Source organism: Kogia breviceps, chromosome 10, assembly GCF_026419965.1.
Source record: "Kogia breviceps isolate mKogBre1 chromosome 10, mKogBre1 haplotype 1, whole genome shotgun sequence".
Classification (NCBI taxonomy): Eukaryota; Metazoa; Chordata; class Mammalia; order Artiodactyla; family Physeteridae; genus Kogia; species Kogia breviceps.
The window spans coordinates 94,404,607-94,417,470 of NC_081319.1; the positions used below are offsets into that span (position 1 = coordinate 94,404,607).

General features: G+C 37.7%; 1 non-coding gene across 1 annotated transcript; it reads right to left on the bottom strand.

The window, feature by feature from the left end:
- Window positions 1-10,532: 10,532 nt before the first annotated feature.
- LOC131764726 (U6 spliceosomal RNA) lies at window positions 10,533-10,639 on the bottom strand. Its single transcript, XR_009337928.1, has one exon. It is a non-coding gene; the product is annotated as a U6 spliceosomal RNA (small nuclear RNA).
- Window positions 10,640-12,864: the final 2,225 nt, after the last annotated feature.

A 12,864-nucleotide genomic window follows, 5' to 3' on the forward strand; every position in this document is an offset into this window, starting at 1 on the left:
TTTACAAAGCAAAGCAATTCAGCTAATTATATCCACCAAAACACAGTGAAACAACCCAAACATTTTATGAAAATAATTTATTTTGGCTTATCTATTCTGTTTCTATTTATATTACACTGCATGACAGTACTTGGCCCTTCTTTGTATATGGAAAAATGTCATTTTCAACTTGTACCGAGAATCCCTGTCAGTATAGGCTATCACAATTAAAGCAGTTTTCTTTTCATTTAAAAGGACAACTCAAGAGATGAATTGCTGATATAAAGTTACTTAACTTAAATAACTAACTGCACAGTTGGTTATTTTTCTAATCCTAGGATGATGTTTATAAAATATTTTCCCTCACAGCTTTAAAAACAGATTTTTTTTCTAATTGTATTTTTCTTCAAATTTCAATTTACCTTTTCTTTTTCTTGCACTTATGGGTGTAAAACTGTCATTGTTTTTTTCTTAGGAAAAGAAGACCAACAAGCAATTTTACATGAAAACAGCAAACAAACATTTTCTCGGGATGTCTTGTACTTTATAAGAAATATCATAGTACTATGTATCAAAATAAATTAGCTTAGGTCCAAATATTATATACATATATGCCCATTAAATATTTACCTTTTCTTGAAAATATGTTTCTTAGTGAATATATATATATATATATATATATATAGTTTGTTTGTTTTATTTTCCTCCTGTTCATGTTGAGATGTCATCATCTCAGTCATATTGGTAAGTTTAAGAAGAATAAAATATTTATGACTGTAAATACTGCATGTTTGGAGATTTTTTTAAATGTTAGAAAACCCAAATCTACCTCTATTTTGCTGGAACCATCCTGGACACTTCTATCACAAAACTCTCTAAATGCCAAAATGCATTGGTTAAGGATTTCCAGAATTCTCCTCAGATCATTCAGATTCATAGACAAGATGGGTTAAAAAGAAGAATTGCTCGATTTTATTTCTTATTGGTGTAAGGCAGAGAAAGACTTTTCTGAAAAGTGTTTGGTGTGTATGATGTTGGTCAGTATCCTGATTTCTCTGCCACTCTTTTATTAATATTAATTAGGCTATACTTGTGTTATTTTATATCTTAGCTCAGCAAAACATTGTTAAACTATTATAACCAGGAGGAAGAGGCTAGAAAATGAAGATTTCAAAGGAAATAAAATTTTAATCAGCTCTAAATAGCAGGTAAAAAGTAGGAAAAAAAGAGTGCTTTTTCCTCACTTGGAAATCAATGAGCTGCTCAGTATTATCCAAAACCAAAGGATGGGTCTCACATAAAAAGATTGCATTTGGAGAAGTTGCCTGTGATAGTAAAAAACTCTAAAAAGTTGCAATGTATTAAAAAAGTAGACAGAACTTTCAAAATTTGATCTATTTTTCTTGGTCAGGAGGAATCAAAGGGTCTGAACAAGTAGTTTAAGAATATATTGAGGGCTTCCCTGGTGGCGCAGTGGTTGAGAATCTGCCTGCTGATGCAGGGGACACGGGTTCATGCCCTGGTCCGGGAAGATCCCACATGCCGCGGAGCCGCTGGGCCCGTGAGCCATGGCTGCTGAGCCTGAGCGTCCGGAGCCTGTGCTCCACAACGGGAGAGGCCACAACAGTGAGGCCCGCATACCACAAAAAAAAAAAAAAAAAAAGAATATATTGAAAGAGGAGAAACTCTTCAGGGATAGTGGAATCAGGACCTCTGAAAATTTATTCTCACATAAAAGCAATGAGAGAGCATCAGCCCCCCAAATTGTCAAAATCAGTGTTTTCAGAATTCTGGAAATTAATCAAACACTTGCAAAAATTTGAGTCACATTAATTGAAGAAAAACAGGTGACTCTTGATAAGAACAGTGAGCTTTGTGGCATTTTATCTGCCCCAATTTCCATCTTCTTCTCTCTAGTTTCATAGGAGTCTTGAAAACCAATACCCTTGCGATCACAGTGGGTGTGAAAAACAGGAACCTAGCAGCCACTGGAGGGAGTAAAGTGGTGCTGGAGCATCCCCCCAAATGCGCCATTCCCAGAGAACTGTCGTTATTTGACCTGTCCGACAGCTTCCTGAAAATCTCCACTCACAGAGCTTGTCTTTATTTGACCTCATGAAGAACTCAGTGCAAATGGCCTTGTTCCTGGGGCACTTGTCAAAAAACTTTCAGTGGTAGTTGTTTAACATTGTAGCTGCCTGAGGTCATGATAACCAGTGATGAATAAGAAACTTAAAAGAGAAAGCCCGGGAATGAGATGTCCATAGGGGGCTTTGAAGAACTCTGCCATATTCTTGAGAATCTAGGAGGCCGCATGCATTTGCAAGACTGTGCACATTCACGGGAAAGACCTGAGAAGACCTTAATCTCTCACCTTTGGCTGACCTTGAGGTCCTGTGCAAGCAGGAAGTAAAGGCTAAACAGTTTGAAACTGCCAGAGCATTGAATGTGTCTCCCAACATGGACACAAAGCTTCTTGAGAAACGCTGGGAGACTTATTTGTTCGAGGCGTTTGGGAAATTGATGTCCAATTGTTAGATGATAACTAAGCTAACCAGGCAGAGACTTTAGTGGTTAGACCCAACAAAGAATACACACTTTATAGAATTACTTCATCAAGTTACTAAGCAAAGAAGCAACAACAACAATAATAAACAGCTATAAGCACCAAGGAGAGGGGGAATTTGAATTCCAGAGTCGCCACATTATAATATTTTTAAAGTCCAGTTTTAACAAATTTCTTACAAAAATAAGAGTCATACAAAGAAACAGAAAAGCCCATGCACAGGGCAGTCAAAAGAAACTCTCCCTGAGAAAGCCCACAAGTTGGACTTACTAGACAAAGACTTCAAATCGGGAATTATAAATACTTTCAAAGAACTAAAAGAAGCCATATCTAAATAAATAATGAAGGAAAGTATGAGAATGGTGCCCGACCAAATAGAGATTACCAATAAAAAGATAGGAATTATACAAAAAAGCATCAATTAGAAATTCTGGAGTTGAAAAGTACAACTGAAGTGAAAAATTTGCTAAGGGGCTCAACAGCAGATCTGAGCTGGCAAAAGAAAGGATAACCCTGAACTTGGGGATAGAATTGAGATTATCCAGTTTGGGAAACTGAGCAGGAATAGTGAAAGAAGAAAAATGAACAGAGACTCAGAGACCTATGGACAACACAGGTGTACAAATATATTTATAATGGAAGTCAAAGAGGGAAGAGAGAAAGAAAAAAATAGGAAGATATTTCAAGAAATTATGGCGGAAGCTTCCCAAATTTGATGAAAAACATTAATCTACACATCACGGCAGCTCAATAAACTCCAAGTATGAAAACTCAATTAGGCATACATCTACAAACATTTCATGCCAAACTGTCAAAAGCAAAAACCGAATGAATACATTACAAATACAATACAAAATCATTTGTGTTTCTATACACTTGCAATGAACAATCCAAAAATAAAATTAAAAAACAATTCCATTTATAACAGTATCAAGACAAAATACTTATGAGTAAATTTAACAAAACAAAAGCAAGAGTTGAACATTGAAAACTGCAAAGCATCACTGAAGGAAATTCAAGGAGACCTACACAAATGGGAAGACATCCTATGTTCATGAATTGGAAGACTTAACATTAAGATGGTAACTTTCCAAACTGATCTAAAGATTCAGTGCAATCTCTTTCAAAGTTGCAGCTGCTTTTTTTTTTTTTTACAGAAATTGGCAAGCTGATCCTAAAATTCATATGGAATTATAAAAGACCCAGAATAGCCAAAACAATCTTGTAAAAGAAAATAAAGTAGGAGGGCTCATACTTCCTGATTTCAAAAATTGTGACAAAGCTATAGTAATCAAGACAGTGAGGTACTGGCATAAAGCTACACATATAGATCAGCAGAATAAAATTGTCCAGAAGTAAGCCCATACATTTATAGTCAACTGATTTTTGACAAGTGTGCCAAGAAAATTAAATGGGAAAGAATGATCTTTTCAACAAATGTACTGAGACAGTTGAATATCCACATACAAAGTTGGATTTTTATCCTACACCATAGGCGAAGATTAACTCAAAATGGATCAATATTAAGTACAGAGGTAAAAATATGAAACTCTTAGAAGAAAATGTAAATCTTTATAACCTTGTATTAGTCTGTAGTAGATAAATCTCGGTCCACAAACTGTGGCGTGCAAGAAGTGTAACTTTAATTAACGTATAGCATAGATGTTAAGGTCTCAGATGGTACTGCCAGACTGCCTGGGTTCAAGTCCCAGCTCTGTGTCTTGCTGAGATTAAAACATTTGTTAATAATTCTTAAATATTACCCTGCTAAAAGGAAAATCCAAAATACAAATGCCAAGAATATTTTGATCATTGGTAGCATTATTGGGAAAAGTGAATAGCTTATTAGGCGATTACATTGATTATTTGTTATCATATATAACTTCTAGTATGTTTGTAAAAATAGTCTCTTTACTTTCTGGTCATATTTTTCTATAGAATCACAGATTTTAGAGATAGAATGGATCTCACAAATCTTTGTATAAAGGTGAGACATCTAACACTGTCATCCCTTGACTCTCCCAAGGTCACATAAGTAGTTAGTGACAACAGTTAATTGAAAAAGACAACTAGAGGTCCGCTATGTGGGTAATCTGGGTCGTGTTCTCATCCTCTAAAGACCTTTGTCAACAATAGACTACACTTGACCTCAAGCTCTAGCTCTCCACTTAATATGATTTCCCCAACATATTTTTCAACTTTGGGTTTGGGGACTTTCCATTTTCCTTTTTGCCCAATACTACAAAGCCTAATGCTTAAAGCTGATTTACTGTGTCTCTGCTCTATTGAATTGTGACTGGTATACTTAGGTTGTTTCAGCTGAGTGTTTTTGTTTTTGACAATACGCTTTTCCTAAAAGTATTTATAATGATGGCATAAAACCCTTCAGGTGATAGTCCAGGGTACTTCAGTTAGCTCAAAACACCATTAAATTTTCAAATTAATTTTCATTAAAAAATAGATCATATGTAATGTTTCTGTGATGACGATGTCAGCCATTGTTCTAATTTAGCTTTGCCACATTTAGCAAATAAAAATATAGCATATCCAGGTAAATTTGAATTTCAGATAAACAACAAGTAAACCAACTGTTGCCCAGGACATACCTATCTATATTAAAACAAATTATTCACTGTTTATCTGAAATTAAACTAGTACTAGATAGTTTTAATTTTACCTGGCAATACTAACTTAGGTGTGTAAGGTACATCATGAATAGAAGATTCATGCTCTCATAGAACTTATATTTTTAGAGGGGAGAGACGAACAATACAATGAACATAATTAATAAGTAAACTATATAGTATGTTAGAAGATAAATGCTTTAGAATAAAAGAAGAGAGCAGGATCCCTTAACCTAGGTGTGAGGGCAGGTTCTCATTTTCAATAGGGTTTTTGGTGAGATAAGCCTCATTGAGAGGTAAGATTTGAACAAGGACTTGGAGCATTTTTCCAGAATTTAGGGCAAGAGTATTCCAGGCTGAGGGACAGTGTTTAAGATACTGAGGAACAGCAAGGAACCAGTTGGCTAGAGTAAAGTGAGTGGTAGGAGAGAAAATGGGGGCCCAGACCACAGGGTCTGGGAAGCCATTTTAACGACTTTGGAGCCATTGCAGGATTTTGTGCAGAGGTGTGATATGACCTGACTTATCTTTTTCAAGATCACTGTAGATGATAGAGTGATAAGGCTAAAAGCAGGGAGACTATTAAGAAGTGATCATAATCATCAAGGTGAGAGGTGAAGGGGCGCAGACTATGGTGGTGGCAGTAGAAGTGGGGGGGAAATGGTGAGATTCCAGAGATAGACTGAAGGTTGAACCAATGGGATTTCCTAAAGATTGAATATGAGATGTGACAGAAGGAAGAACTTACGGGTGATAGCAAAGATTTTACCCTAAGCACATGCCATGAAAAGCCCTAACCTTCAGACTGGGGATATTTTTAAGGAGCTATGCATTGAAAGCTCTAAGGACTAATTGTGATTACCTCGAAGTGTCATTTAAATAATATATTAACATACATCTATGGACACAAATTAGAGCATGACCTACTGCTTCTTTGGGGAAGCTGAAGGCAACTGGACTGTCGTATACTATAAATAGATTTTTGTGGAGATATTTTATTTTATTCCACCTGTCAGGATAAACAGCGGGTCAGACAGCTTTCCAGCTTACCAAATGTTACCAAGCCCTGAATGCTTCAGCCTCAACGTAATTATATCCTTTTTATTTATTGATAAACACCATATGCCTGTCATGTCAGAGATCAGAGAATGTCAAGGAGTCATTCATTAGACTTTGCTACAAAGCCTCCCTCATTATTCTCCACTTCGTTCATTCTTGCTAAGCCTTCACTTCTGAGGACCTCTGTCCCTAGGGGATTCACAACAGGGTATTCAACTCAAAGCACGTTTTGATAGTTGAGCCATTGGTTTTATCACTAATCTGCAACTCCCTTCTTTCAGTTATTTGCCCTGATGTAGAGGAGCCATGATTCAGATGATTCAAAGAAAGAGAGAGAGAAGATAATAAAAATTATTTATAATTAGTTTAGAAATATATAAATTGCCCTTGAAACACTTCACTCTTCCTAATTCTGGTTGACACAGACTAAATTTAAAGTTGATTTGCATCCTCTGAGCCTATGTGAGCTAGAGAGGAGGGAGTTTTGTTTAGTATGACAGATGGCGGGGTGATACTGTTTTGGGATTAAAAAGAAAATATATTGTAGCATTTCCATTTAAAAAGTGCTCTGCTTTTGTTATAAACACATGGGAATGCATGAGATGATAATGATGGTGATGACCATAAGAAAAATGGCAAGAACAATAATAGCTAGTAACTTATTTAACTTTTAATATGTGCCACATACTGCTCTAGACACTCCACTTACGTTAATCCTCTTAATCCTCATATGGGGTCTGTATTATTATTCCTCACATTTTACAGATGAGGGAACTGAGGTTCAAAGAACATAGGTAACTTGCTCACGGTCACATAGTCAATAAGTGGCAGAGCTGGGATTCGAATCCAGATGGTCTGATTTCACACTTTTAACTTCTATATGATGTCAAATCATATGAAAATATCAACAATAAAATATAATACATTATTTCGCTTGATAGAAAGGGAAATGCCTAGGTGTCATAACAGAAAATAAACTCAAAGTTGGAGCCATGACAAGAAATGAAGCAGTAAGGCCCCAGGGACTACCAGTCCCAAATACAGACACTAAGAACTAGGTAGGATTTTACTCTCCGCATGGGGAACAGGACACATAAACTTGAACCTATGCAGGGAGGGGAGCTTGGAATGAAGCTCTTTATTACATCTGGGAATATTTGAATCTTGCCTTGTATGTTGGGCAGAAAAACTTTGCCCAACAACCCAGAAAGCTAAAAAGAATTTTGTTGTCTTCTTAGAGCAAGGATGGGCAAAGATATTTGTAAATTTGTGAGCAAACCTAAATAAGGGGAAAAACAAAATTCCAAACCTGTGTTCCATGTGGGTATAAAGTCCACATTTTTATTACATACAGTGTAAAGAAACATGAAGCTTAGAAATAGACATAAAAATTAGTCCACATTCAGTAGTATGTCCAGGGCTTTGACAAAAGGAAATGCAAGAGGATTTGTCGGGACAGTTCCACCTCTCAGGATTAAGGGGTGCCCTTGGGGGTGGGAGGGAAACAATGTGAATTACCAGTAAAAAAATTATGGATGACACAAAGAAATGAGTCCCTGTGAGGATGAGTCGATAGAAAAAACAGGTAGTATGTCAGGTATCAGACATAAGAGGTAACTGCGAAAATGCTATAAGTATATTTTAAATTGTTAAAGAGACAAAAGAAAGAACAAAGAATGCATTGCAAGATACGATACTGTGAGTTAAAGAGAACTTCAGGAAATGAAAATATTAAAATAAAAACTCAATCAATAAGTAAACAAGAGATTTGATACAGATGAATGGCGAAGTAATGTGCCCATGGTAGATCTGAGGAATTCATCCAAAGAGAACAAGATATGGGAGGAGGGGGGAATTATTATAAAGAGATAGAAAATGAGAGATTAAGAAACCTAGAAGACTGAATCAGAAGGCGTAACATATGCCTAATAGGAGATCCACACTGAAGAAACAATATTTGAAGAGAGGCAATATTTAAAGAGATAATAGATGGCTGTTTCTCAAATCAAAGAAAAACATGCAGATGCAAACCAAATTATGAACAGAATAAATAAAAATAAATCCACACCTAAATACATTGGAGTAAAACTACAGCACACCAAAGAAAAACAGAAAAATTTGAAAAGAGACAAACGAAAAGATATATAATAGAGTGCCATATTGGGACTCTTTCTGTCTCAATTTCTGCAGAGGCCACTTAAGATCAACAACAAAATAAGAAGGAGCAAATACTTCCTGATTACAAAGAGAGGTACTAAACTCCCTATGCAGGATATGGAAAGGGAGTAGTGAGTAAAAACGAAGTGACTTTCCCCCTTCATCTTGATGTAGACCATTTAGAAACACTTCCTTTGTAGCCTGGAATGTTGATATTTTTTTTTGGCAAATCTCAATGTGTGTTTGCAATGAATATGTATTGTCTTTTTTTAACATTAATTTTTATTGGTGTATAGTTGCTTTACAATGTTGTGTTAGTTTCTACTGTATAGAAAAGTAAATCAGCTATACATATACATATATCACCTCTTTTCTGGATTTCCTTCCTATTAATTTATTTATTTATTCATTTAACATCTTTATTGGAGTATAATTGCTTTACAATGTTGTTGGTTTCTGCTTTATAAAAAAGTGAATCAGCTGTATGTATACATATATCCCCATATCCCCTCCCTCTTGTGTCTCCCTCCACCCTCCCTATCCAACCCCTCTAGGTGGTCACAAAGCACCGAGCTGATCTCCCTGTGCTATGCAGCTGCTTCCCACTAGCTATCTATTTTACATTTGGTGGTGTATATATATCAATGCTACTTTCTCACTTCATCCCAGCTTACCCTTCCCCCTCCCCGTGTCCTCAAGTCCATTCTCTACGTCTGCGTCTTTATTCCTGTCCTGCCTCTAGGTTCATCAGAACCTTTTTTTTTTTTTTTAGATTCCATATATATGTGCTAGCATACGGTATTTGTTTTTCTCTTTCTGACTTACTTCACTCTGTATGACAGACTCTAGGTCCATCCACCTCACTACAAATAACTCAATTTCGTTTCTTTTTATGGCTGAGTAATATTCCATTGTATATATGTGCCACATCTTCTTTATCCATTCATCTGTCGATGGACACCTAGGTTGCTTCCATGTCCTGGCTACTGTAAATAGTGCTGCAATGAATATTGTAGTACATGTCTCTTTTAGAATTATGGTTTTCTCAGGGTATATGCCCAGTAGTGGGATTGCTGGGTCATATGGTAGTTCTAGTTTTAGTTTTTCAAGGAACCTCCATACTGTTCTCCATAGTGGCTGTATCAATTTACATTCCCACCAATGGTGCAAGAGGCTTCCCTTTTCTCCACACCCTCTCCAGCATTTATTGTTTGTAGGTTTTTTTTTTTTTTCTTTTGCGGTATGCGGGCCTCTCACTGCTGTGGCCTCTCCCGTTGCGGAGCACAGGCTCCGGACGCGCAGGCCCAGCGGCCATGGCTCACGGGCTTAGTCGCTCCGCGGCATGTGGGATCTTCCCGGACCAGGGCACGAACCCGTGACCCCTGCATCAGCAGGCGGATTCTCAACCACTGCGCCACCAGGGAAGCCCTGTTTGTAGGTTTTTTGATGATGGCCATTCTGACTGGTGTGAGGTGATACCTCATTGTGGTTTTGATTTGCATTTCTCTAATGATTAGTGATGTTGAGCATCCTTTCATGTGTTTGTTGGCAATCTGTATGTCTTCTTTGGAGAAATGTCTGTTTAGGTCTTCTGCCCATTTTTGGATTGGGTTGTTTGTTTTTTTGATACTGAGCTGCACGAGCTGCTTGTAAATTTTGGAGATTAATCCTTTGTCAGTTGCTTCATTTGCAAATATTTTCTCCTATTCTGAGGGTTGTCTTTTGGTCTTGTTTATGGTTTCCTTTGCTGTGCAAAAGCTTTGAAGTTTCATTAGGTCCCATTTGTTTATTTTTGTTTTTATTTCCATTTCTTTAGGAGGTGAGTCAAAAAGGATCTTGCTGTTATTTATGTCATAGAGTGTTTCTTCTGAGTTTTATAGTGTCTGGCCTTACATTTAGGTCTTTAATCCACTTTGAGTTTAAAAATATGGAACACTTTGGGCTTCCCTGGTGGCGCAGTGGTTGGGAGTCTGCCTGCCAATGCAGGGGATGCGGGTTCGTGCCCTGGTCTGGGAAGATCCCACATGCCATGGAGTGGCTGGGCCCGTGAGCCATGGCTGCTGAGCCTGCGTGTCCAGAGCCTGTGCTCCACAATGGGAGAGGCCACAACAGTGAGAGGCCCATGTACCGCAAAAAAAAAAAAAAAAAAAAAAATGGAACACGTCATGAATTTGTGTGTCATCCTTGTGCAGGGGCCATGCTAATCTTCTCTGTATCGTTCCAATTTTAGTATATATGCTGCCAAAGCGAGTACTTCCTTCCCATTTAGGTCACCACAGAGCACTGAGTAGAGTTCCCTGAGCTATACAGTAGGTTCTCATTAGTTATCTATTTTATACATCGTATCAACCCCAATCTCCCAGCTCATCCCCCCCTTCCCCGCCTTGCTGTCCATAGTCCATACGTTTGTTCTCTACGTCTGTGTCTCTATTTCTGCTTTGCCAATAAGATCATCTATACCATTTTTCTAGATTCCACATATATGCGTTAATATATGATATATTTTTTTTCTTTCTGACTTACTTCACTCTGTATGACAGTCTCTAGGTCCATCCATGTCTCTACAAATGACCCAATTTCATTCCTTTTTATGGCAGAGTAATATTCCATTATATATATATATATATACCACATCTTCTTTATCCATTCCTCTGTTGATAGATATTTAGATGGCTTCCATGTCCTGGCTATTGTAAATACTGCTGCAGTGAAAAGCAGTGCATGTTACACCAGCCCATGATGTGCCCTGAGCAGTGACAACACATGCCTTCCGAGAGTCTATGCTTGGCTGCCCCAAGCATAAACTTCCTTTGAGATCTGGGTTCTCCCTCTTTTCTACAAAATAAATACATGTTTGTTTTTTTAAATTAAAAATTGTTTTAACTTACTTATCTTAAAGTAATATTTAAGATTTAAAAGAAGTAGAATAGTTATGCTACAGCTTTGGGTATTTCCTGGCATGTGAAGTTGTATCCCCAAGATTTGGTCATTCTGTTTAAGAATCTGAGGTTATAGTGTTGGCTTGGGGGTCAGGAGGACTAGATTCTACTCTTGTCTTTGCTCCCAGTTCATGCTAGTGTCGTAGAAGTTATTTGAACTGCCTAGACCTCAGTTTTCATGCCTGTAGGGGATTGGACTAGACCATCTCTACAACTCTTTCTGGTTCTGAGCCTCGATGGATCTCTTCCAGGTCCTTAGCTTACTCAGTTCAACTTTGGCATTTGCCTATGAGCAGACATTCTCTTGAGCTCTTCTACCATCACTCAGGCATGTCAGGGGCTCCTTTTCATATCCATCCTAGAGGAGGAGAGCCAATTTTCCGTTACAAGCTGATCACACAGATTGGTAGAGTCCAATTTATATACAGCCAGGCATGGTTTCTCCTTGTAAAACAGCACTGATGCAGCAAACAAAGACAGGATAGGAAGGTATGTGCCCTAAACAATCAAACTAGAGACAATGCTAATAGAGTTTTTTTCTTTAGTATTCCAAAGTAACATACTTTTCTTGGGGAGATTGATGGACTTTGGCCTACTAACAGATGCAGGGGTTTGGTTTGGGTTTTTGTTTTTCTTCCGACTCCATCAGCTTTGAAACTGAGAATGGAAATGAGACACCTGCATTAATAAAACAACAAGGTGGCGTTTGGACACTCAAACTAAACAAAAGAAATTGAACCTGGGAGTGAATTACTTATTTATGACCTCTCCTGTCAAGTTAACTATCCTCTTGTGAGCCCTGGGATACTCTCTTTATTGGTCCTTAAGGCAAGTGGGAAGGGTTCTGTGATGGTCTGTGGTTTAGGTCAATAGTGAGCTGGTTATGGGGGGTCATTTGGTCCAGAGCTTCCTTATAAGGAAACTTACACCCTCCCCTCTTTTAATGAAGACATTCTGAAGGGACTTGCGATAAGCAGGATATATGGCTCAGGAATTTCACTGTATATCCAGGAGGCAATGAGAAGATTAAACCAGAGTGGAACAAGGCCAGAAGTCTTAATCAACTCTGCAAAGGAGAAACTCCTGAGGAGCTGGTGACAGCCTGATTTCTTGCATCTGTTATAACCGACCTGGGAGAAGCATAAGTGAACACAGGGCATTGGGCAAAGCTTCTCTGCCAAGGATCTTGAGGTGCTGAATCACGTAAATGGTCTCATCTATCTCTGGTTTCTACTACTGTCCCCTAAAAAGACTACAGCAGTTTTCATGTAACCTTAATGTCATTTAAATAAAGATCACCTTGACTCAGATGTCATCTCATAGAACAGACATATTTCATAATCTCTAATGAATCCTTAATAGGATTTTTACATACATGCATATATGCATATGAAATGTAAGTCTTGTTATTGTCCCAAGTTTACTTAAACATAGCTCATTGCGGTTGCACATGGGTACATCCCATGTGGAAAGCGTTTGTATGTACATACATGCATTTTGTCTTGGTATAAAATCAATTCTGCCATAGAGCATTTTCTCC